This window comes from Globicephala melas, chromosome 7 (genome assembly GCF_963455315.2).
Source record: "Globicephala melas chromosome 7, mGloMel1.2, whole genome shotgun sequence".
Taxonomy (NCBI): Eukaryota; Metazoa; Chordata; class Mammalia; order Artiodactyla; family Delphinidae; genus Globicephala; species Globicephala melas.
The window spans coordinates 61844000-61870722 of NC_083320.1; the positions used below are offsets into that span (position 1 = coordinate 61844000).

General features: G+C 40.7%; 1 protein-coding gene across 1 annotated transcript in view; it reads right to left on the bottom strand.

Moving 5' to 3' along the window:
- LOC115850501 (myosin-IIIb) overlaps positions 1 to 26723 on the bottom strand; it is a 114852-nt gene that overhangs the window by 74205 nt on the left and 13924 nt on the right. The window lies entirely within an intron of this gene.

Below are 26723 nucleotides of genomic sequence, written 5' to 3' on the forward strand. Positions count from 1 at the left end.
TGGACTTAATTGATATTTATAGGATATTCCATCCAAAAACAACAGAAAACACTTTCTTCTCAAGTGCTCATGGAACATTCTCCAGGATAGATCATATCTTGGGTCACAAATCAAGCCTTGGTAAATTTAAGAATATTGAAATCGTATCAACTATCTCTTCTGACCACAACACTATGAGACTAGATATCAATTACAGGGAAAAAACTGTAAAAAATACAAACACATGGAGGCTAAACAACATGTTACTAAACAACCGAGAGATCACTGAAGAAATCAAAGAGGAAATCAAAAAATACCTAGAAACAAATGACAATGAAAACACGATGACCCAAAACCTATGGGATGCAGCAAAAGCAGTTCTAACAGGGACGTTTATAGCAGTACAATCTTACCTCAAGAAACAAGACACATCTCAAGTAAAGAACCTAACCTTACACCTAAAGCAATTAGAGAAAGAACAACAAAAAACCCCAAAGTTAGCAGAAGGAAAGAAATCATAAAGATCAGATCAGAAATCAAAGAAAAAGAAATAAAGGAAACAACAGCAAAGATCAATAAAACTAAAAGCTGGTTCTTTGAGAAGATAAACAAAATTGATAAACCATTAAACAGACTCATCAAGAAAAAAAGGGAGAAGACTCAAATCAATAGAATTAGAAATGAAAAAGGAGAAGTAACAACTGACACTGCAGACATACAAAGGATCATGAGAGATTACTACAAGCAACTATATGCCAATAAAATGGACAACCTCGAAGAAATGGACACATTCTTAGAAAAGCACAACCTTCTGAGACTGAACCAGGAAGAAATAGAAAATACGAACAGACCAATCACAAGCACTGAAATTGAAACTGTGATTAAAAATCTTCCAACAAACAAAAGCCCAGGACCAGATGGCTTCACAGGCGAATTCTATCAAACATTTAGAGAAGAGCTAACACCTATCCTTCTCAAACTCTTCCAAAATATAGCAGGGGGAGGAACAATCCTAAACTCATTCTACGAGGCCACCATCACCCTGATACCAAAACCAGACAAAGATGTCACAAAAAAATAAAACTACAGGCCAATATCACTGATGAACATAGATGCAAAAATCCTCAACAAAATACCAGCAAACAGAATCCAACAGCACATTAAAAGGATCATACACCATGATCAAGTAGGGTTTATCCCAGGAATGCAAGGATTCTTCAATATACACAAATCAATCAATGTGATACACCATATTAACAAATTGAAGGATGAAAACCATATGATAATAGCAATAGATGCAGGAAAATCTTTCAACAAAATTCCATATCCATTTATGATTAAAAAGTCTCCAGAAAGTAGGCACAGAGGGAACCTACCTCAACATAATAAAAGCCATATATGACAAACCCACAGCAAACATCATTCTCAATGGTGAAAAACTGAAACAATTTCCACTAAGATCAGGAACAAGACAAGGTTGCCCACTCTCACCACTATTATTCAACATAGTTTTGGAAGTTTTAGCCACAGCAATTAGAGAAGAAAAAGAAATAAAAGTAACCCAAATCAGAAAAGAAGAAGTTAAGCCGTCACAGTTTGCAGATGACATGATACTATACATAGAAAATCCTAAAGATGCTACCAGAAAACTACTAGATATAATCAATGAATTTGGTAGAGTAGCAGGATACAAAATTAATGTACAGAAATCTCTTGCATTCCTGTACACTAATGATGAAAAATCTGAAAGAGAAATTAAGGAAACACTCCCATTTACTATTGCAACAAAAAGAATAAAATACCTAGGAATAAACCTACCTAAGGAGACAAAAAACCTGAACGCAGAAAACTCTAAGGCACTGATGAAAGAAATTAAAGATGATACAAACAGATGAAGAGATATACCATGTTCTTGCATTGGAAGAATCAACATTGTGAAAGTGACTATACTACCCAAAGCAATCTACAGATTCAATGCAATCCCTATCAAACTACCAATGGCATTTTTCACAGAACTAGAATAAAAAATTTCACAATTTGTATGGGAACACAAAACACCCCACATAGCCAAAGCAATCTTGAGAAAGAAAAATGGAGCTGGAGGAATCAGGCTCCTGGACTTCAGACTATATTACAAAGCTACAGTAATCAAGAGAGTATGGTACTGGCACAAAAACAGAAATATAGATCAATGGAACAGGATAGAAAGCCCAGAGATAAACCCACACACATACGGTCACCTTATTTTTGATATAGGAGGCAAGAATATACAATGGAGAAAAGACAGCCTCTTCAATAAGCGGTGCTGGGAAAACTGGACAGCAACATGTAAAAGAATGAAATTAGAACACTTCCTAACACCATACACAAAAATAAACTCAAAATGGATTAAAGACCTAAATGTAAGGCCAGACACTATAAAACTCTGAGAGGAAGACATAGGCAGAACACTCTATGACACAAGTCACAGCAAGATTCTTTTTGACCCACCTCCTAGAGAAATGGAAATAAAAACAAAAATAAACAAATGGGACCTAATGAGACTTAAAAGCTTTTGCACAGCAAAGGAAACCATAAACAAGATGAAAAGACAACCCTCAGAATGGGAGAAAATATTTGCAAATGAAACAACAGACAAAGGATTAATCTCCAAAATATACAAGCAGCTCATGCAGCTCAGTATCCAAAAAACAAACAATCCAGTTAAAAATGGGTGGAAGACCTAAATAGACATTCCTGTAAGGAAGACATACAGATGGTCAAGAGGCATGTGAAAAGATGCTCAACATCACTAATCATTAGAGAAATACAAATCAAAACTACAATGAGGTATCACCTCACACCAGTCAGAATGGCCATCATCAAAAAATCTAGAAACAGTAAATGCTGGAGAGGGTGTGGTGAAAAGGAAACCCTCCTGCACTGTCGGTGGGAATGTAAATTGATACAGCCATTATGGAATACAGTGTGGAGGTTCCTTAAAAACTAAAAATAGAACTACCATATGACCCAGAAATCCCACTACTGGACATATACCCAGAGAAAACCATAATTCAAAAAGAGAGATGTACCACAATGTTCGTTGCAGCACTATTTACCATAGCCAGGACATGGAAGCTACCTAAATGTCCATTGACAGATGAATGGATAAAGAAGATGTGGCACATATATACAATGGAATATTACTCAGCCATAAAAAGAAATGAAACTGAGTTATTTGTAGTGAGGTGGATGGATGTAGAGTCTGTCATACAGAGTGAAGTAAGTCAAAAAGAGAAAAACAAATACCATATGCTAACGCATATATATGGAATCTAAAAAAAAAAAAAAAGAAATGGTACTGATGAACCTAGCTGCAGGGCAGGAATAAAGAGGTAGACATAGAGAATGGCATTGAGGACATGGGGTGGGAGGGGAAAGCTGGGGCGAAGTGAGGGTAGCATCAACATATATATACTACGGAATGTAAAATAGTTGGCTGGTGGGAAGCAGCAGCATAGCACAGGGGATCTGTTCCATGTTTTGTGATGACCTAGAGGGGTGGGATAGGGAGGATGGGAGGGAGGCTCAAAAGGGAGGGGTTATGGGGACATGTGTATGCATATGGCTGATACACTTTGTTGTGCAACAGAATCTAACACAGTATTGTGAAGAAATAATACTCCAATAAAGATCTGTTAAAATAAATAAAGTGAATCTCTTATAAATAGGAGGAAAAAAAATGAAGTAGATGTATCTGTTGGTGGGAATGTAAATTGGTGCAGCCACTATGTAGAACAGTAAGGAGGTTCCTTAAAAAACTAAAAGTAGAATTGCCATATGATCTGGCAATCTCACTCCTGGCATATATCTGGAGAAAACTGTAATTCAAAAAGACACATGCACCTCAATGTTCACAGCAGACATGGAAAACAACCTAAATGTCCATCAGCAGATGAATGGATAAAGAAGATGTGGTATATATATATGTATGTGTATGTGTGTATATACACACATACACAATGGAATACTACTCAGGTGCAAAAAAGAATGAAATAATGCTGTTTTCAGCAACATGGATGGACCTAGAGATTATCATACTAGGTGAAGTAAGTCAGAAAGAGAACGACAAATACCATATGATATCATTTATATGTGGAATCTAAAAAATGATACAAATGAACTTACAAAACAGAAAAAGACTCACAAACATAGAAAACAAACTTATGGTTACCAAAGGGGAAAGTCGGCAGGGAGGAATAAATTAGGAGTTTGGGAGTAACAGGTACACACTGCTGTATATAAAATAGATAACAAAATAGACTTACTGTATAGCACAGGGAACTAGGGAACTATATTCAATATCCTGTAATAACTATAATGGAAAAGAATCTGAAAAATACATATATATGTAACTGAATCACTTTGCTGTACACCTGAAACTACTACAACACTGTAAATTAACTCTACTTCAATAAAATAATTTATTTACTTATTTATAAAAGAAGTAGATGTGTTTCCTCCATGCTCTTTCCTCTTCTACACATTGGGTACAGGCCAAAATGAGAGGGTGGCAAGGCCCCAAGAGGGAAAGGAAGTACATTGACGCTCCCGAATCCCCATGTAAAGGAGAGCCACTCATCGACCAGTGGTACATATGTACTTTCTATTATGTTTGTGCCATTACATGGCTTTTGGGGTCTTTTTCTTAGCAGTTAGGCTACCCTAACACAGAAATTGGTATCTCAAAGTAGGGAGCTGCTGTTTGAAAAACGTGCTTATGAGAATTGGCTTGTTTGTTTGGTACCAGATAGCAAAGAAACAGATAGAGCAGGTTGGAAAGCTAGAAATTCCTCTTATCCCATAGGCAAAATATTTGATAAAACTGTCCTCTGTGTTAACTTACAAGGTTAATCCAATACCTATAAGGTCTGTAGCTCTAGGGCAGGAGTTAGCAAACTAACACTCATGGGCCAAATTCAGCCTGCTGTCTGGTTGTGTAAATGTTTTATTGGAACACAGTCATGCCCATTCCTTCACATATTGTCTATAGCTGCTTTTGCACTATAACGGAAATGTTGAGTAGTTGCAAATCCTAAAATATATACCACTTGGCCCTCTAGGAAGAATTTGTCAACCCCTCATATCCTGGCGTTGATAGTGACAGTGATGGGACTTGGGTGATGATGGAGCTAAAGGATGGAAAGTGCCTGGGTCCCTGAATCACTATGTGAGGAGAGTCACCCCCACCCCACACCCTACAACCGGGACGTATACTGTTAAATGAATGAGCAATGAACTTCTGTATTTGAATCATTATGTGCTTTGGAAATATATTTGTTTCAGCAGTTTAGATTACCCTATCTGAGGCAGATTGATGGCAAAAATGGCTCCAAATCCTCACTCCTCCCTGGATCTCTTTTCTATATAACTTTGCAGTGCCTGCCCATCATGGGTGGGGTTTTCTGTCCCACCCCTTAATTCTGGGTTCAGCCATGGAATTTACTATGGTCACTGGATGTTAGCAAATACAGCACAATCAAATGCTTGAAAAAGCACTTGCACATTTTCACTTTCTCTCGCTTGTTCCTCTAACTCTGCCATGAGAAGAAGCTCAGACTAGCCTGACAGAGGGTGAGACACACAGAATGGAGCTAGGTTGGCACACTTGTCTCAGCCAAGGTCAGCAGAGCCACCCCCAACTTACTAACTCATAAGCAAAAATAAGTGTTTATTGCTATAGGCCACCGAGATTTTTGTGGTTATTTGTTACACATCATTGTGGTAATGAAACTGAGCAGGGCCCTGTGGGGTCGTCCCGGGTACAAAAGCCCCTCCGCATCCCCCATTTCTTGTTTGTATAAAAAAAGCTTTAGTCTCCTAGGCTTTCCCCAAATTCCAAACAGCAGACTCGAGCAGTTACTAATTAGAGAAGTGATGGAATGCAGAAACAAAGGAAATCAGTCAATCAAGAAAAGTAATGATAGCTTTAAACAATAGTTCAGAGACAAAACTAAGTCACGGGACTCCTCAAGGGATATACATAACATCGGACATGTATCTTTGAGTTGTTCTGCAGAAACAAGACCCCCCACCCTGGTGGAGGATGGTGACTATGTGATGACCACAAGCATATAGGCCCCAGACTGGCTGGAACCAGAAGGTTGGTGATTAAGATTCCCAAAACATCACCTTGTTACCTTACCACTAACCAATCAGAAGAATGTCCATGAGCTGATCACACACCCTGTGACCCTCACCTCTAATGCTGCCTTTAAAAACCCTTGCCCCAAAAGCCATCGGGGAGTTTGGGTCTTTTGAGCACTAGCTGTCTGTTCTCCTTGCTTGGTGCCCTGCAAATAAACACTGTACTTTCCTTCACAACAGCCCAATGTAAGTAGACTGGTGCGTCGGTTGAGCAGATCCTAGCTCAGTTCGGTAACAGTAATAAATAACTGGATATCTACTAATACATACATATGTGTGGTGTTCAGTCTTGTTTATAAGCTGAGGTCCTTATCCTATGTAAAACCTCTCCAAAATCTTATGAGACAGTTACCATGTTCTACTTTCCATATGAGAAAAAATATTCAAGAAGGTGAAGTGACTTGTCCAAGTTGCCCCAATGCCAGAGCTGGGGCTTTAGCTCTGATCTTTCCACTCCAGGGCCAGTGGTTTTTGTCACAGAGTCAAAGCAGCCTATCTAACATCCTCAAGCATCATGAATCCAGTGTACTTAGGAGCCAGGCAGGCCACACAAACAGCACAAGGGACCATTCTCATTGGCGGAGAGCTGTCAGGGAGGGGTGGAGATTGAAGGAATTGAAAACCACATGGTCCATCTAACAAGGCTGCCACAGTTCAACTCAGGCCAATTGTTGCCACACAGAAGCAGGGCCCAGGTCGCCACATGGCTTGGTTTTTCAAGAGAAGCCAGAAGCCTAAAATATTAAGTAAATCCTTCTATGTATGAACGTTAGCTCTCTTTTTTAAAGTACAGTGCAGGCCAAATAAAATACGTGTGCAGTGCTTGGCCCAAGAGCTGCCAGCATGTGGCTGTGGTCTTATGTTTACACAGCCTTTCACAGGTTAACAAGTAGTTTTACATCCATTATGTCATTTCTCCCTTACAAAGCCTTTATAACGACAAGAAAAATAGATATTATATGAACACTTTTAGAGATGTGGAAACTGAGGCTTGCAGAAAGTAAATAATTTGCCCAAGTTCACATAAACAATAAGTAAGAGTCAAGACTAGCGTCCACAGGCCTTCAGGTTTCTGTACCATTTTATTCCTCTTTCACATAAGACGCGCAGGATGATTGAAAGCTCTCCTGTGTCTGACGCACAAGGGACAGGCACGCAGAGGCTCCATTATTTCAGGAAGGCATGGTCTTGTCAGGTCTCCAACACTCTGTGCTGTGGGCAGATCTTTGTTTAAATTAGGGAACTGATTATAGTCACTCCCCCAAAGTGTTTACTTTCTCTGACTATTTTCTTCTTTTTCTCTGTAAGTGAACCATATCTACTTATTTAATTTATAAAACTCTGCCTGTGCATCAAATAGCCTTAGACTATAAAAACAAAGAAAAGTCATAATAAAGGTATTATAGAGTTTTAAATGCTAGCAGAAATGATAAAAGACATAGGCATCAAATCTATAAATTCAGCATAAAATTACATTAAGAAATAGTTTCCTTCCAGTATCCAATCAAGGTAGCTCAGCAGACTGCAAAGGTAATATCCTATGCAGCAAAGCATCTAATAAATAAATGGCCCTCCTCAAAACAACCATGTAATTTCTACACAGGAAGCAGTACTGTTTTTACTGATTTACTCTTTACCTGGTTTGTTTGGGTTTTTAAAAAAATTAGTTTATTTATTTTTGGCTGCGTTGGGTCTTCGTTGCTGCGCACAGGCTTTCTCTAGTTGCGGCGAGCAGGGACTCATTCTTCCTTGCAGTGCACAGGCTTCTTGTTGCAGTGGCTTCTCTTTGTTGCCAAGCACGGGCTCCAGGCGCATGGGCCCCAGGTGCATGGGCTTCAGTAGTTGTGGCACGTGGGCTCAATAGTTGTGGCGCACGGGCTTAGTTGCTCTGAGGCATGTGGGATCTTCCTGGACCAGGGCTGGAACCCGTGTCCCCTGCATTGGCAGGTGGATTCTTAACCACTGCGCCACTAGGGAAGTCCCTCCTCTTTAACCAGTTTAACAATGTTTATATTTGAGAGGGAGGGAGAAGTGTAGGAGGCAGGGAAGATGAGATGTCTTTTCACAGTTCACAGCTGGCCAGGAGTGGCCACGAAGGCTTTAGAAAGTCAGGGCATTCCTGGAGTCATCTGGGTCTCTATTCTGAGGGCTCTGGTTTTTCAAATGGGCCTGAAAGTTTGAAGTGAAAGATAACGTAGGTACACGGAGACAGCAGCAGGGATGCACAAGGACAGCCATCCATACCGGGTAGGTATCCATCTTCAGGAGAAAGACCATTCACAGACAGTTCTATTTCCACAAGTGCTAATGAGACCTTTGACACAACAGCTTATAAACTTACAGCAGTCCACAGATTGCCCAGAAAAGCAAACACAGTTTAGTCGAGCAGAAAATGTGTTTGAGAAATCCCCTTGTTGAAATTTCAGTCTTTTTGCTTATATTTTTGACATTGAAAAATATATTTGCTTTGGCCTAGCTCTGAAAAAAACAAAAAAACAAAAAAAAACAACCAACCCAAGGTCTTTTTATAGGAGCAAAATAAATAAAGATTCCTCTCTCATCCTGCCAAGCAAATAAAGCGACTACTCGATAAGCAGAAATTATACCTCAAGTCCTTAAATAATCATCCCCAATACAAGCTCTGTTAGCTACCACTGATTGCTTCTTTTTTCTAAGCAACTCACTCAGCAGAAAATATTTCCAAAACATCAGAGTGATAGAATTGAGTCCTGAGGAGACATGGCAACTAGAGAAGTGAGCCGAGGAGAAAGACTAGGGGTGTGGGTTCTCCATCACGAGAGTCCCAGAGCGCTCTGCTTTAGAGTTGAAGCTTTTGAAAAGATTCTTTTAGCAGAGCTTTAACCTTTCCCATCAAAGCTCTAGCCGGGGTGAATCTCCCCTTTGAAGTAGGCAGCGTTTCCCAACTCGCTAAACGTTTGTAGTTTTCAGCCCAGATGCTTGTAGGCGGTTGCTTCCAGGGAGTTTGGGAGCTGCCTACAAGGGCACTTTGCTGAGCCAGGCAGTGCCTCGAGTCCCGGCTGGCTGAACACCCAGATAACGTGCAATGGGGAGACTGTAAGGTCAGCTTCCTCCCTCCACCAGCAGATTTGGCACCAGATAAATCCATTAATATTTCCCCTTGAAAGAATCAGGACTTATCAAATGCAGAGAGGGTGGAGTTTCCCTCGCATCCCACAATTGCTGTTATAGATATCTTTAGCGAGTGACCAAATACCAGTATTTAGGATTCCCACAATGGACTTTCTTGGTTAAAATATATATGCCGGATTTATTTTTCCATACAGTCAACCCCTTCTGGGCTCTTGTCTATAATATTCTCTCTAATGAAAGATTACCGGGGTTTAAAATGAGAGTTTTAGCCTTTAGAGTTTTTAGCCTGCCTAAGTTATATCCAATCAGAGCATTTTAGTTCAAATCCATTGTCCTTTTTACTTAATGTCAAATAGACTGAATCTTAGATAAGCAGCATTTGAACACCAAACAGTTGCCTCCTCCAAAATCACCTTCTTTTCACTATAGATTCATCTTTCATTATTCACTCCACAAACACCTGTCAAAGGTCACTCTGGGAAAACTGCTGTGCCAGGCCTGGGGACGTGACAGTGAGCAAAACACTGTTCCCACTCCCAACAGATATTACAGTCAAGTTGGGGAGATCCTGTGCAAACTGCTTTTTCAGATTCCAAAGAAAGTTGCCTTCTCCCTTCATCTTATGTGAGACTGAGTATCCTACTTCTCTTTCTTATTAAAAACTTCTGATTATGAAAGGTAAATGTACTCACTAAAAAGCTGAAAAATATTAAGAGGTAGGAAAGAGAAAAGTGAAATCATACATAATCCTCTCACTAAGGGATAACTGTTAAAACATCAGGGAGGCAACGTTCATGTATATAAATAATGCCATTTGCAGCAACATGGATGGACCTAGAGATTATCATATTAAGTGAGGTAAGTCAGACAGAGAAAGACAAATATATGATATCACTTATATGTGGAATCTAAGAATATGACCCGAAGAACTTATCTACAAAACAGAAAGAGACTCACCGCATAGAGAACAGACTTGTGGTTGCCAAGGCAGGAGGGTGGAGAGGGATGGATTGGGAGTTTGGGATTAGCAGGTGCAAACTATTATATATAGAATGGATAGACAACAAGGTCCTACTGTATAACACAGGGAACTATATTCAATATCCTGTGATAAACCATAATGGAAAAGAATATAAAAAAGAATGTAAATATATAACTGAGTCACTCTGCTGTACAGCAGAATTTAAACACAACATTGTAAATCAACTATACGCCAATAAAATTTAAAAAATAAAAAACATCAGGGAGGCATATATTTCCAGGCCTTTTTTAGTGTGTGTGCGTGTGTGTGTGTGTGTGTGTATGTTTCTGCAATTATATACACTATTTTGTTAGGTTTATTGATAAAAGAAAAGGTACAAGAGAGAACAAAGAAGAGAGGGAGAGAAACAGAGACAGATTTTTAAATTTTTATTTTATATTGGAGTATAGTTGATTTACAATGTGGTGTTAGTTTCAGGCATACAGCAAAGTGATTCAGTTATACATACACATATATCTATTCTTTTTCAGATTCTTTTCCCACGTATGTTATTACAGAGTATCGAGTAGAGCTCCCTGTGCTATACAGTACGTCCTTGTTGATTATCTATTTTATGTATAGTAGTATATATATGTTAATTCCAACCTCCTAATTTATCCCCTCCCCTTTTTCCCCTTTGGTAACCATAAGTTTGTTTTCCACGTCGAAACAGAGACAGATTGACGCAAAGAGAGACAAACAGAGAAAGGGGGAGAGACAGAAAGAAAGAGAGAGCAAGCTGGCAGTTTCCCTTAAATCAATGTAGGTCTCCTTCCTCGCCAGGAAGATTAACCAGTCTCAGGGGCCAGGGCCAGCTAATTAATGAGCCAAAAGCTTTTATCCTGCTTCTCTTTCCAAGCACACTATATCTATAAACTAACCCAATCCTGCATGTAAGCTCAAGTATAACCCTCCTGCCACTGAAAATTTGCCCTGGGCATATTAATAGTAAAAAGGGATACATTAGGAGTATAGGATTAACAGATACAAGCTACTATACGTAAAATAGATAAGCAACAAGGACTTACTGTATAGCACAGGGAAGTATATTCAATATCTTGTAATAACCTATAAGGGAAAATAATCTGAAAAAATACAAATACATGTAACTGAATCACTTTGCTGTACACCTGAAACAACACAATATTGTACATCAACTATATTTCAGTTAAGAAAAGTTAAAAGCATCACTGTTTCCTGACTACTGGTTTAAAAAGTTTTTTTTTAATATTTAAAGAATATGGGTTTAGCAGTATATTGAATATTGGTAAAATATTAATAATTTCTATCATGTATTTTTGATACCACTTTTTTTTGCTTTCTTTATGCTTATATCTTGGTATCTGATTAAACTGTCACACTATCTCCTGTTTTGACATTAAAAGGGTTTATTTGGCAAAAAGGCAAAGAAAATGCCTATTCACAATCCAGCCGAAGATTCTGGCCAAACCCAAGGTCATTACTGAAGAAAAGCAAACTAAAGGTATTCAAAAGCACTAGAGCAAATGCTTTTTGGTTAAAGATACACCCAAGCCATATGTCAAAACCAAGACAGAAGTACACGGTCTTGTCCAGGCAAAACTGCCCTATGATAACTGAATTTGTATCACTTTACGTGGGGGATTGATGTCACATGGAGATGAATGACTATGTTTTCATTCTGGTTAGAAAAGGGGAGCAAAGTCTTTGACGATCCCCATCAAGGGGTCCCCTGCCATCCAGGATGTCCCCCCAGAAAACATTCTTCGTGTTTCCAGCAGAGGGCTTGACAACACCAAGTAATTACTCCCAAAGCACAAGAAACCACCACCGGGGGTCTCGGGAGCATGTGGGACCCGTGCAGCTGAGATGACAAAAGCACTTGGAAGCAGCCTAAGTGTCCATCAACAGATGAATGGATAAAGAAGATGTGGCACATATATACAATGGAATATTACTCAGCCATAAAAAGGAACGAAATTGAGTTATTTGTAGTGAGGTGGATGGACCTACAGTCTGTCATATAGAGTAAGTCAGAAAGAGAAAAACAAATACCGTATGCTAACACATATATATGGAATCTAAGAAAAAAAAAAAAGTCATGAAGAACCTAGGGGTAAGATGGGAATAAAGACACAGACCTACTAGAGCATGGACTTGAGGATATGGGGAGGGGGAAGGGTAAGCTGGGACAAAGTGAGAGAGTGGCATGGACATATATACACTACGAAACGGAAAACAGATAGCTAGTGGGAAGCAGCCACCTAGCACAGAGAGATCAGCTCAGTGCTTTGTGACCACCTAAAGGGGTGGGATAGGGAGGGTGGGAGGGCTGGAGATGTAAGAGGGAGGAGATATGGGAACATATGTATATGTATAGCTGATTCACTTTGTTATAAAGCAGAAACTAACACACCATTGTAAAGGAATTATACTCCAATAAAGATGTTAAAAACTAACAAACAAACAAACAAGCACTTGGGAACAGCCACACCTGGCAAACTGCCCCAACCCCAGGCGACGCTGCAGTTGAGCTCCTAGCTCTCACAAAGCCCATCGCCTCCGCAGAAAATGTGCTCACCCAGCCCATTTTTGCCTCATCATGAGGAAGGGAGAGGGTCCAACTACTAGTTTTTCGGTTAAGCATTACCCAAGGTGAACGCACTGAGCCTCTGACGCACCTGTGGTCGCACGCCATGCTCCGTGATCACATGAAAATCTTAATGTAACTCTCAAAAGGCAAACAGTGTCTGTCAGTGGGCTGTGTACACCTTAAAACATTACACTGGGAAGGCGGACAATTTTCTTTAACTGCTTCCTGATGACCAGCTCTTGGATCCCCCTTATCTCTGCCGTCTGAAGACAGCCTGCCAGGGAAGGCACTCCCGACCTGGCTTCTGGGCCAATGAGCGGCATAAATCAGTCTGAGAGCAGTGATTGTAGGGAGGGGAGGAAAGCGACATCCCTCTCTGGTCCCTCTCCACCACCCTCAGCCCCGTAATCTTATCTTCATCTCCAGATAATACGGGCCTTCCATCAGCTCCTGGAGGCCAGCCCTGGGAGGCTGGGAAGAAGAGAGGGTGCTCAGCCTCTGGTGGGTAGAAAGGCGGATAAGACCCCTTCCTTCCACCACCTATCTGTGCTCAGAACCCTGAAGCTTTCCCAGAACATCAGTGGCTGATGACAGGCTAAAATTTCTGAACTATAGGCATAAAACCTGATAGATTATTTCTGCTAAGTCCTAAGAAAGAGCAAGAAGGTCTGAGCAATTCAGCAGCCTCCTGCCCCCAAAGTTCCCGCTCAGCAGGGACTAGTCTGCATCTGCATCATGGCCTCTTTTTGGATGGGCTACTGTGGGCCACTCTCAGCCTGGGAAGGTCTCCCACAGCCAAGGGCAAAGGAAGGCCAGACAGCTTGACTCCCCAGAGGGAGAGCAGGGGAGGCATGTGGAGAGAACACAGCAAACAGTTGTACCAAAAGACCTCATGAAAAGGCAAATTTTTATATTGACTCCACACAGTTGCACTAAAATTCACAGCTATTGCTGAATATTTGTCTGACAAGAACACGTTAAAGAAAAATATATGCTGGGAGGGCACGGTGCACAGCCAGTGGCTTTTAATCATATTTTAAACCAAGTTTACTTAAACCTCACAAATTTTAACTCTTGTACTGCAGCTGACAAGCATGATCACGTGATTTGCAGATGTAGCTATCGTATTTTTTAAAAGGGAAGTTCTTCTTTGGGATGAAAACAAATCACGCATGCTGGAAAGATCAAGCCCAGCTTCTTCACATCGGCCAGGCCTACAGACCAGTTCTCCGGGGTGAAGGATGTGGCTTTGGGAATTCTTTCTCTTACCCTTTTGTTTTGTTTCCTTTGGTGCTTTCGCTGCTCACCTCCGATGCTGCTGCAACAAACAAGTGAAAAAGCAGGATCGTGACAGCCACCCAACACCTGTGGCCCTCAGCGTGGGCCAGCCCCAGGTGGCTGCCTGTGACACCGGGGTCCAGGCAGTCTTTTCCACTCCCTCAGCTCCTGGCCAGAGGAGGAAGGGCCTTACCTGACATCGTTCGACCTGACCAAAGGCAAGCCTAACCCCAAGGATGTCCTGCTCCCAAGCTAAATGACGAGAAGAGATGAGTAATGAATAATTTACTGGAACTCGAAGCGGATGGTAAGTGTGAGGCCAGGGTGAATAAAAGAAAGAAACGCTAAACAAAAGGCCATGTTTCATTCATCAGGAGGCTCAGAGAGGGGATGTTATGTTCAACTGCTGGGAACCAGAGCCTCTGTTTCCACACACTAGTTTTGCACTGAAAGAAACTACACTTGGGTTCCAAAAAATTCCCAGGGGATGCTTGCTAGGGAAACGCCCTCTGGCGCCTGGTGACCCAGGTTCCTGCACATGGCTTGACAAGCAAGTTGATTCGGAGGAGTCCATCCACAAGTTCCTCCCTGTCACATTAGTTCCATTCCTAGGAAACTTCATTTTCAAAACAGTTTACTATTACAGGCACGATGACTCAACTAACGCCATTTGCTGATTCTTCTACCCATGTGTCCTTCATTCAGCACATATGTATGAAGCCTTTCCCTGTGCCAAGCTCTGTGCTAAGACCTGGAGTGTCCCAGAACAGGCTTACAGGCTGTGGCTCGAAACACCTGTGTGTGTTGATGAGCTGCAGGTAGTTCTCTCCAGCCCATACTTCTCCCCGGAACTCGGAATTCACAGAGCCAAGACCACACTCAGCATCCCTCCTGGATGTCTCATGCCGTCTAACAGACATCTAATTGGAATTTGTCCAGATCCAGACTCTGAACCCACTCCTCCCGCAGGCTTGTCTATCTCCATTGAGGCACCTCCATTCTTTCTGTTACTCGAATTTTTCTTGGAGTCATCCATGCTTTAGGCATCAGTCTGTTTGGGAACTAGAAACCACGGCACTCTGTGTTTTTTTGTTTTTGTTTTTGTTTTTGTTTGGCCATGCCACGTGCCATGGCGGGATCTTAGTTCCCCGACCAGGGATGGAACCCTCGCCCCCTGCAGTGGAAGCACGGAGTCTTAACCACTGGACCAGCAGGGAAGTCCCATCAGTTATTTTAACAGAGTTTAATATAAATCATTAAGCAGGTACTGGAGAACTGAAAAGGCACAAGGGCGGCATGAAGTAGCACAGAGGACAGGGCAGGAAGCAGCCACCCGCCCTCGGCTGGGGGCACAGAGAGAAGGGTCAGGCTGACCTGAACCCACAGCCTGTGAGAAGGGGCCCACAGAGCCGGGCCTCCGAGGAGAGAGCCATAGGCAGCATGCGCGGGTACCTCTGGGGGGCCCCATGAGGCTGGCTCTGGGAGCACGAGGAAAAGCGGGAAATCGGAACCAGCTATCGTTGCAGTGCCACGGACGGGAAGGGAAATCAACGCACAGGATGGACTCCTCCCTCCCCAGCCTTGTGTCACCTCTGGCACCCCCTTCCAGCAGAGCTTAACGTGGAGCAAGCTGGCCAGGCTGAAAGGTGGTCTGCCGAGAAACTCGCACTAAGAACCAGCACAGTCCATCCACCTCTTTGGCTACTTAGCCACCATCATCTTTTTTTGTTTTTAACATCTTTATTGGAGTATAATTGCTTTACAATGGTGTGTTAGTTTCTGCTTTATAACAAAGTGAATCAGCTATACATATACATATATCCCCATATCTCCTCCCTCCTGCGTCTCCCTCCCACCCTCCCTATCCCACCCCTCTAGGTGGTCACAAAGCACCTAGCTGATCTCCCTGAGCTGATCTCCCTGTGCTATGCGGCTGCTTCCCACTAGCTATCTATTTTACATTTGGTAGTGTATATATGTCCATGCCACTCTCTCACTTCGTCCCAGCTTACCCTTCCCCCTCCCCGTGTCCTCAAGCCCATTCTCTACGTCTGCATCTTTATTCCTGTCCTGCCCTAGGTTCTTCAGAACCTTTTTTTTTTTTTTAGATTCCATATATATATATATGTGTTAGCATACGGTATTTTTTTTTCTCTTTCTGACTTACTTCACTCTGTATGACAGACTCTAGGTCCATCCACCTCATTACATATAACTCAATTTCATGAAACAACAGAAATTTATTCTCTCACAGTTCGGGAGGCCAGAGCTCTGAAATCAAGTGTCAGTGGGGTTCAGACCACTGCAGACCCTTGAGGGAGAATCTGGATGCCCCATGCCTCTCTCCTAGCTTCTGGGGGTTGCTGGCAATCCTTGGTATCCCTTCGTCTTGTAGACGCATCACCCCAATCTCTGCTTCATCTTCTCATTGCCTTCCTCTCTATGTCTCTGGATTCTTCTGTGTCTATTCCTCTTCTTATAAGGACACCAGTATTGGATTTAGGGCCCATCCTAAATCCAGTATGTCATCTCGAGATCCTTAATTTTACTACATCTACAAAGATTCTATTTCCAAATGAGTTCTCACTCACTGGTACTGGGGGTTAAGACTTCAACCCATTAGAGTGACCATATTAAGACAAATCAGACCTTGTTACCCTCTGCTCAAAATCCTCCAATGTTCCATCCTACCCTGAGTAAAATCTGCACCCCTACACAACCTGGACACTCTGCTCTGACCTCCCCTCCTGCTTCTCTCACCTTCCTTCCCCCACAGAAGCTGCTCTGTCCCTCAGCTCTCCACTCACCAGCCAGCCTCAGGTCTCTACACGTGCTGCTCCTCTGTGTGGAACCTTCTCCTCCCAGATATTCCCATGGTTCTCTCTCTCTTACATCCTTCAGACCTTTATTCAAAAGTCACCTTCTCAGTAAGACTTCCACTAACCACGCTGCATAAAACTGAATCCCCCTCCTCATTTCCTACTTCATTTCTTTTTGCCATAGTGCTTAGCAATACAACATACTATAAATTTTAAGGTTTATCACTTTATGTCTCCTGCCATTAAAATGTAAGCTTCCTGAGGACAAGTGTTTTTTGTGTTTTTTTGGTCAATCTCATTCACTGCTATACCTGAAGCACTTAGTACCTTAGTACCTTAGCACTGGTACCTACAGGCCCTCAGTAATTATACTTGAAAATGCAGCATATACAATTGGAATTGCACAAAAGGGAGTATATCGAAATTCCTGTGTTCACAGGGCATGGTCCTAGAGTAGCACCAAAAATAGCAAGCATATCGGTAGGCGAAAACATATGTTTTTGCATCCCAGCAAATCACATTTTGGCGTATCTGATTCACCTTGTCCTGATGATTTCTAATGATGCCAAAACAGAACGCATAGTTGTCACCAATGGAGTAAAATAGCTTGAAACTTTTCTAAAATGTAAGTAATAAAAACCAGTTTTGATTAACAAAGACAGAGGAAAGGCTGAATACGTTCTATTCTCTCTATAGAAAATAATGTTACAAGATTTTTGACATATAGAAAGGCAATCAAAGAGTATTCAGCAAAAAAAAATTTTTTTTAGAAAAAAAGCACTTTAGATATGTGTCAGAGATTAATTAATAAAAATTCATTTTTTCTGGATTATTTTACTTTTGCAGTCTCTGTTAGCTTTTTTTTTTTTTTTTGCAGTACACGGGCCTCTCACTGTTGTGGCCTCTCCCGTTGCGGAGCACAGGCTCCGGACGTGCAGGCTCAGCAGCCATGGCTCACGGGCCTAGCCGCTCCGCAGCATGTGGGATCTTCCTGGACCAGGGCATGAACCCATGTCCCCTGCATCGGCAGGCGGACTCTCAACCACTGCGCCACCAGGGAAGCCCTCTGTTAGCTTTTTTAAATGACTTTTCATTGATTACTGTATTGAGATATAATTGACAGGGAATAAACACATATTTAGAGTGTATAGTTTGACAAGTTTTGGCATTGTTATATGCCCATGAAATTATCACCCACAAGTTAGTGAATCACATCACACATAAGATAGTGAATATAGCCATCACCCTCAAAACTTTCCTTGGGACCCTTTATAAACCATCCTTTCCTGATCTTTGATAGGTTGTGGTTTATTTTCATTCAATTTAAAATACTTCCTAATTTTCCTTTTGATTTCTTCTTTGACCCATTTAGAGGTATGCTTTTCAGTTTCCAAAGATATGGAGGTTTTCCACAGATCTTTCTTTTGTTCGTTTCTTATTTAATTCCATTGTGACGAGAGAACATGCACTGAGCAACTTGAATCCTTTTAAATTTATTGAGACTGCTTTTCCTGCTGTAGAATATGGTCTCTTTTGGCTAATGGACTGTGAAAAGAATGTGGATTCTGCTGATGTTAGGTGGCATGCTCTCTAAATATCTGTTGAGTTGGTTGATGGTGTTGATCAGGTCTTCTAGAGTCTTATTTTCTCTTATTATTCTATTTTCTTATTTTCTTACTTTTCTTATTTTCTCTACTTATTCTATTGATTATTGAGGGAGGGGTAATGAAATATCTAGCTATAATTGAAGATTTGTTTATTTCTCTTTGCAGTTATATTAGTTTCCATGTATTTTAAAGCTTTGTTATTAGGTACATAATACTTAGGATTTTTATGCCCTCTTGATGAACTGGCTCCTTCATCACTAGGAAATGATATTCCGTATTTCTGGTAATACTCTTTTTTTATTTTTTTTTTTCTGGTAATACTCTTTACTCTGAAATCTACTTTGTCTGATATTAACACAGCCACTACAGCTTTATTTTGATAGAGATTAACATGGTAAGCTTTTCCCATCCTTTTATATTTAACTTATTTTGTGTCTTTATATTTAAAGTGTGCTTATTGCAGGCAAAGTATAATTAGTTCTTGCTTCTTTATTCAATTTGATAATCTCTGCCTTTTAATTGGAGTGTTTAGACTATTTACATTTTATATGATGATTGATAAAGTTAGTTTTAAATCTATCATATTGTTATTTGTTTTCTATTTGTCCCATCTGTTCTTAATACTTTCCCCCTATTTTCCTGGTTCCTTTTAGATTGTGTACTTTTTAAAATTTATTTTCTCTCCTGTGCTGGCTTATTAATTATAACTCTTTGTTATTTTAGTGGCTGCTTTGGGGGATTATATTATACATCTTTAATATATCATGGTGTACTTTCAAGTCATATTATATCACTTTATGTAGTGTACAAGAGCCTTACAATGGTGTTATTTCTAGTTTTTCCCTCTAGGCCTTTATAACGTATGTTTTCATGCATCCTACTTATATACATATGTTATAAAACTCACAGTTAATTGTTATTATTTTTGTTTAAACAGCCAATTATCTTTTTTTGGTTAGAGTTTCATTGAGATATAAATCACATACTATACAATTCACCCTTTGAAAGTGAACATTTTGATGGTTTTTAGTATATTCACAAAATTGTGCAATTATCACCACGAATTCCAGGACATTTTTATCACCCCCAAAGGAAACCCCATACCCTTTAGCCAATAGCTCCCCAATCTCCCATCCCTCCAAGCTCAAGGTAATCACTAATCTACTTTCCATCTCTATATTTGCCTATTCTAGACATTTCATATAAGTGGAATAGATAATATGTGGTCTTTTGTGACTGGCTTCTTTCACTCACCATAATGTTTTCAAGGTTCATTCAAGTTGTAATATGTATCAATATTTTATTTTTTTATTCCTGAATAATATTCCATTATATAAATATACCACCTTTTTTATCCAGTCATCAGTTGATGGACATTGGATTGTTTCCACTTTGGGACTATTACGAATAATGTTGATGTAAACACTCTTATGTATGTCTTTGTGTGGACGTGTTTTTATTTCACTTGGTTATGTACCTAGGAGTAAAACTGCTGGGTCATATAGTAACTCTATGTTTAACCATTGGTGGAACTGCCAGACTGCTTTCCAGAAGAGCTGCACTGTTTTACATACCTACCAGCAGTAGTTCAGTTTCCAGTGTATGAAAGTTCCAATTTCTCTACATCCTCATCAATACATGTTATTATTCATCTTTTTTTACAATAGCTACCCTAGTAATATTTAATTGTGCTTTTGATTTGCATTTGCCTGATGACAAATGATCAGTTATCTTTCAAATAGATTTAAATGTAAGATAAACTCATATATTTACCCATGTAATTATCACTTCCAATACTTTTCAATCCTTTTTGTAGATCCATATTTCCAACTAGCATCATTTTTCTTCTGCCTAACAGACTTCCTTTAATATTTCTTGTACTGGAAGCCTGTTAGTGATAAATTCATTCAGCATTTGTATGTCTGTAAAAGGCTTTATTTTGCCTTCATTCTTGAAAGATATCTTTGCTAGGTATAAAATCTTGTGTAAACAGTTTTTTTTTCTTTCAGTTCTTTAAATATGTCACTCTACTGTCTTGTGTTTTGCTTGTGTTTTTTTGTTGTTGTTGTTCTTGTTGGAGTTTTTTTGGGTTTTGGTTTTTTTGGTTTGGTTTGTTTTTTCTGATGAGAAACCTGCTGTCATTATTTTCCTTGTTCCTCTGACTATAACTTGTCTTTTTTTTTTTTTTTGCGGTACGTGGGCCTCTCACTGTTGTGGCCTCTCCCGCCACAGAGCACAGGCTCCAGACGCGCAGGCTCAGCGGCCATGGCTCACGGGCCCAGCCGCTCCACAGCATGCGGGATCCTCCCGGACTGGGGCATGAAGCCATGTCCCCTGCATCGGCAGGCGGACTCTCAACCACTGCACCACCAGGGAAGCCCTTAACTTGTCGTTTTTCCTCTAAGTTGCTTTGAATATTTTCTCAGCAATTTGATTATGGTGTGCTTTGGTGTAGTTTTCTCCAGTGTTCTTGTGCTTGGGATTCATTACATTTCATGTAGTTTTAATGAGATTTGGAAAATTGGGGACCAATATTTTTCAAATAATTTTTCTTTGCCCACTTCCTTTTCAGGATCTCTAATTGCTCATGTGTAGGCCACCTGAAGATGTCCCTCAATATATGGACACTCTGTTCATTTTCTTAAATTATTTTTCCCTGTTTGCTTCACTTTAAAATGGCTAAATATTGCTATGTCTTCAAGTTCACTACTCTTCTATGATGTCTAATCTGCCATCAATTCTCTCTAATGTATTGATATTTTTCACTGTAGGTATTGTAGTTTTCATCTCTAGAGATTTAATTTGTATTTTTTATAATTTTCATGTTTCTATTTACCTTAAACATATGTAATACAGTTACAATAGCTGTTCTTATGTCCTTGCCTACCAATTCTAACATCTGTGTGAGTTCTAGTTTCATTGTGATTGATTTTTCTCCTTATTATGGTCATACTTTCCTGCTTATTCGCATACCTGGTAACTTTTTTATTGGATGCCAGTCATGAATTTTTCTTGTTGGCTGTTGGGTATTTTGGTGTTGCTGTAGATATTTTTGTTTTTTTCCTGGGATGCAGTTAATTTACTAGGAAATAGCTTGATTCTTTTTCACCTTGTTTTTAAAAGAATTTTTAGGTGAGAGCAGACCAGTCTTTAGTCTAGAGCTAATCATTTCCTACTACTGAGGCAATTTACTTCTGAGTATTCTACCTTATGTTTCAAGAATCATGAAGGTTTCCAGTCTGGCTGGTGGGAAGAGGTACTATTCTTGACCTTGTACAAACACTAAGTACTGTTCCTTCTAATCCTTTCGTATGATTCTTTCTCCAGCCTTGTGTAGTTTCCTCACACACATGCATTGATTAGTGCTCTGTCAAATACTTAAGGGGAACTCTCTGCAGATCTCTGGAATTCTCTCTCTTTCTACAGCTCTTTCTTCTCCAGGACTCTGTTTATGAACTCTAGCTATCTTTTCCGCAGACTCTCAGCTCAACCTCCCAATTCAGGTAGTCTACCCGGTTCTACCTGGATTTCCCTTCTTTGCACTATAGCCTAGAAGCTATAAATGAAGTAAGGTAGGGAGATTGTAAGGTTTATTTCATTTGTTTCCCATTTCTTAGGGATCATTGTCCTTTGCTTCTTGATATCCAGTGTCTTGAAAAGTCATTGTTTTATATATTTTGTCTACTTTTTCTGATGGTGTTGTTGGTTGTATCAGTAAATGTGGTCCCTGTTACTCTATCTTAGCCAAAAATGGAAGCCTCTGTCAGTTCTTTAAGATTCTCAACTTGTCATGATTTCTTTTCTCATTCTAAATAAATATTCACTTTTCTACTTAATTTTTATTTGTCATTTTGTATTCTTTTTCTTAAAGAGGGTCCCATACTCAGGTGCTTAGGTAAACACCTGGGTTGGAATTCTGCCTGCAACACTGACTAGCACTGTGACCTTGACAAGCCTCTGTACTTTAGTTACCTCATCTATAAAACCAGGACAATAACTGAACGTACTTCAGGATGTTGAGTATCAAATAAGTTTTTACATATAAACCACTTATATGCAAAGAACCTAGAAGACAGAAACCACTCAATAAATGTTAGTTATTACTCTTGTTGTTATTTGAGTATCATCAATATATAGGTGGTACTATAATTTATGGAATCACCCATAGAGAGTGTGAAGGCTTAGGATGGAAGACCCCTATATAAGAGGTGAGAGCAGAGAAAGAATAGGTCACAAAAGAAACAGAGTAGTGGCCAGAGAATGGGATAACCAAAATAATATAGTGTCCTAGAAAACAAAGTAGGCAAACTTCCAAAGGAGGAAGAAGTTAATATGGTCTATGCCACTAAAGATGAAGATGAGGACTTCAAAATGACCCCTGGATTTGGTGATCTAGCAGTCATGACTAGTGTTGTAGAATACGGACATGAACAGGACCTACCATATATGTTAACAATAAGTATTAAATGAGATAATTTGTGCTAATTCCTTAGCACAGTACTTGGCACATATTAAGCATTCAAAGAATATAAGATTTTTTATTACTATTATTACCAATATTATGTTTACTTTTTGTATCACTGGATCCAGGCCATGTCTCACCCTAGTATCAATATGTAAACGTTAGGGCAGATCCAGATTCTTTCTCTGGTACCACTGTTTCCATTTTCCTTGGCTAATCATCACCTATACCCCAAAGTGTGACCCTAGGAGTATTTCTATCACATATACACGTTACATGCATGCACACTCACGTGCACACACATACACACACACACACACACACACACACACACATCACAGGCTATCCTACAAAAAAGGCTTGCTTTTTTCCAAGGGCAATCATTTCCCCCTACCCTGACACTTCTCCTTATCTTATTAAAATAGTGTAGACTTCACCAAAGATTAGCACCCTCTGTGGATTCAAAAGCCAAGGCTAATCCTGGCTCAATCCTGAGTCACATGCTCACATCCTTTTAGGGCTAGGAGAGGTGACTGGGTGTCTCTGGCTTCTATGTGAGAGGTAGAGCCCATCTCTCCATCAGGATTCCCTCCATGTAAGGAGGGGAATGGATTCTTAGCAGCCAAAGACCAGTGGCCAGTGTGCCCTACACCCAGCCAATTCCAGGGATCCAGAACATACCAACCAAACCAAAAAGTTACTTGGTTCTAGCAGATCAAACACCTCGAATTATATTTCTAAACTTTTTTTTTTAACTTGGGGAGGCACCACTTCCATTTGGTCCTTTGTAAGCTCATATGGATTCCAAATGAAAAACTGGTCCTGTGGTTCTGATTCATTGCTGTATGAATCACATTAATTCCATTTGCAAATTACACCTTTCAAGATGGGAAGTATAATTTGTATCAAGAGCCAACTGATTTAAACCCTAAACACACCTGTGTTCAAGATGAAAATTTGCTACCTGGGCTTCTCTGAACCTTGAACCTTGAGTCATTCTAGATGACTAAGTCTTCCAATACTTGAAAATTTATTTAAACAGAAAATTTTAGAATTTTAGTGATATGAGGCAAAAATCTTCCTCACCAAATATATTCCAACTTCCTAAACAAGGTGAAGTGAACATAATTTTATCTTCTCTTAGAGACTTAGGGTCACACATAAAAACATCAGTATCAGTCTAGAGTAGATTTAAGATTCTAAGGGTTCTTTAACCCTACACTAAATGGGTCTAGATAGTTAGTTTTGAGTTCTTGGGACTCTTATAGTAGTTCTTCTGGCTCCTCTCTTGTTGACCCTAATTTCTTGCTGTTATCAGTTTACCTATCTATAGTAGCTTCTTCCACATTTAACTATCTGCTGCTTTTTATACCTGAGAGCTGAGACAACTTGTGAGAATTACATACAAAGTTCGTGTAAATGGATTCGAAATGGGGCTCTGAGAGATTTCACATGTGAACGATCTAAACGTGCTCTGACACATTTTTTGCAAGTAGGTAGGGTATAAATAAATAAAATTAATGGAACATCTTGTGACATCGACTCTGGAGTCTCAGATGTTTTGTTGGCTTATTTTGTTCTTCTTACTTTGTGATTCTTGGTCATGTCCTATATTGGTAAGAGTGACACGTGGTAGGTTTCCACAGTGGAGACTAGGCTTCAGGTGTGCTTCCTTCTCTCTCTATAGTCACGGTCATCAGCTTGGTTGGAAATATAACCAGTCACTTGGACAAGCAAATAATTGAAATACCTCCGGAAAAAGCTTGTCAATGTTTGTAGCTGGAGACAGAAAGGCCAGCCATGGTCAGAAGGTTACTTCACAATGATTTCCTCATTCCTTACAAAGAATTATAAAAGCATGAGGTCTTGCCCCAGCCCTAGGGTTCGAATGGAAGAAGAACCTTTGTTCCCCTAGGTTTGGCTTCGAGTGAGCCAGTTCCCCATGGGGGACATGGGGCTGCCAGACAGCACACTCTCAACCTGCAGAAATGGCTCCCAAGGGGGGTTTCTTTCACAGCACCTCTCTCTGCTGTGCACCATCCAGCCTCAGAATTTCTCGGTACCCGGAGAAACCCCTGCCCAACATGTCAGTATAATCCTGGGGAGCATTTTCAGTGGGTACATGAGCTTCCAACCATTTCATTCCTTAAACAGCAGAAATCTCAACCCTTCCCAGGAGTCTGCGCATTGGCTCAGAAAAGGGCCCTCCCTGCTGCTTCCATTCCCCCCAGACCCCCTGGCACAAGACAGCTAAGGCACCTGGTCATCCCTTAGCACCCTCCTCAGTCTATGGGGGAGTCCCCTGGAGAGGCAGGGACTCATGTCTCCGGAGCTACATCTCAAGTCCCCACTCTCTGCTCCCCAGACAGGCTGGCACATTAGCTTCTTTCCAGGCTTTTCCCTCTGGGCAGCTTCCGGCTTACTTGACCTATTTTCCAAAAGCTCAAGACAGAGAGCATAGAAAAGCACTGCCTCACTAGGGGCTGTGCTGTGTCCCAGTTACAGAGCCGAACTGCAAAGCAAATTACCACCTTTTAGCAGCCCCACACCTCACAGACTTAATGGTTGATTCTAATTAATGACCAGCTTGTGTTTCTTTCTTTTCTTTCCCTAGAGTAAGAGAAAAACAAAGTTCTTTTCTTTCAGTAGATTCTAGATTCTGTATTTATAAATATCATTAGAGGCTCTACGTTTTCTTAATGACAGGAAAAGTCAAGATTTCCTCTATTCACCCAACCAGGACAGAGCTATTTCTCCTTTCATTATTAGGAAGTTTTCTTCCCTCGCAATCTCCAGCTCAGGGCCCTGGGTCTTTAGGTACATGGTAGTTACTCAAGAAATATTCATTGGTTGAAAGAATAGATGGATGGATGGATAGAAAAACGTCTCTGCATCGTTATCCACCAGCCTGCCTTCCCAGGTTGAGACAGAGCCTCACAGTGCTTCCCGGCAGCTCTTTTACTCAGGGGCCCACTAACAAAGGGCCTCTCTTAAGCCTGTTTGGAGATCATACAATAGAATTTAATAATGAAGACACCGTTATTTACTTCTTTGTTTTGCAGAGAGCTGGATGAAAACCTGGCTTCCCTGGGCGCTGGGTAGAATTTCTCCATGAATGGTTGGACAGTTTTGTGTTTCCAGCACAGCTCAGCTCTGTCAGGCACCTTGGCATCCACTTGGTCCTGGAACGGCTGTGCACAGCCGGGGGCCAGATAGGAGTTTAAATGACTCCTCTGGGCCTCTGCTTTGTTATGAGGTTGCTGGATTTTGTGGTCTTTTTAGAAACCCTGGCAGCTGCTAGCTCACTCTAGAAGCTATCCTTCCTCGGACATTGCAGGATGCCTCCCCCCCGCTGGGAACTCTGCTAAGACAAGGGCCTGGGCTACTGATCCCTCAGAATGTGGGAGGCCAGGGGCTCAGTTTTACAAAACCAGGCCAAACTTCACTAGCGTGGCTCAGTGACTAACTCTCCTGATCTCCCAGTCCCTCCAGACTATTTTTCCCCTTTCCCGGAGCCAAGCCAGGCTTCTAAAGGCACTTTCCCCCTCTTCACAGATCCTCTAATTAACACTTCATCTTCCCTCTTTTTCTCTGCTCCAGTTCCATCCGCAGCTTCCTAATCACAGCATTAAAAACCACAGGTCTGATCCCACTCCTGATACGGCGTACCCGAGAGGGCTTTGAGCCA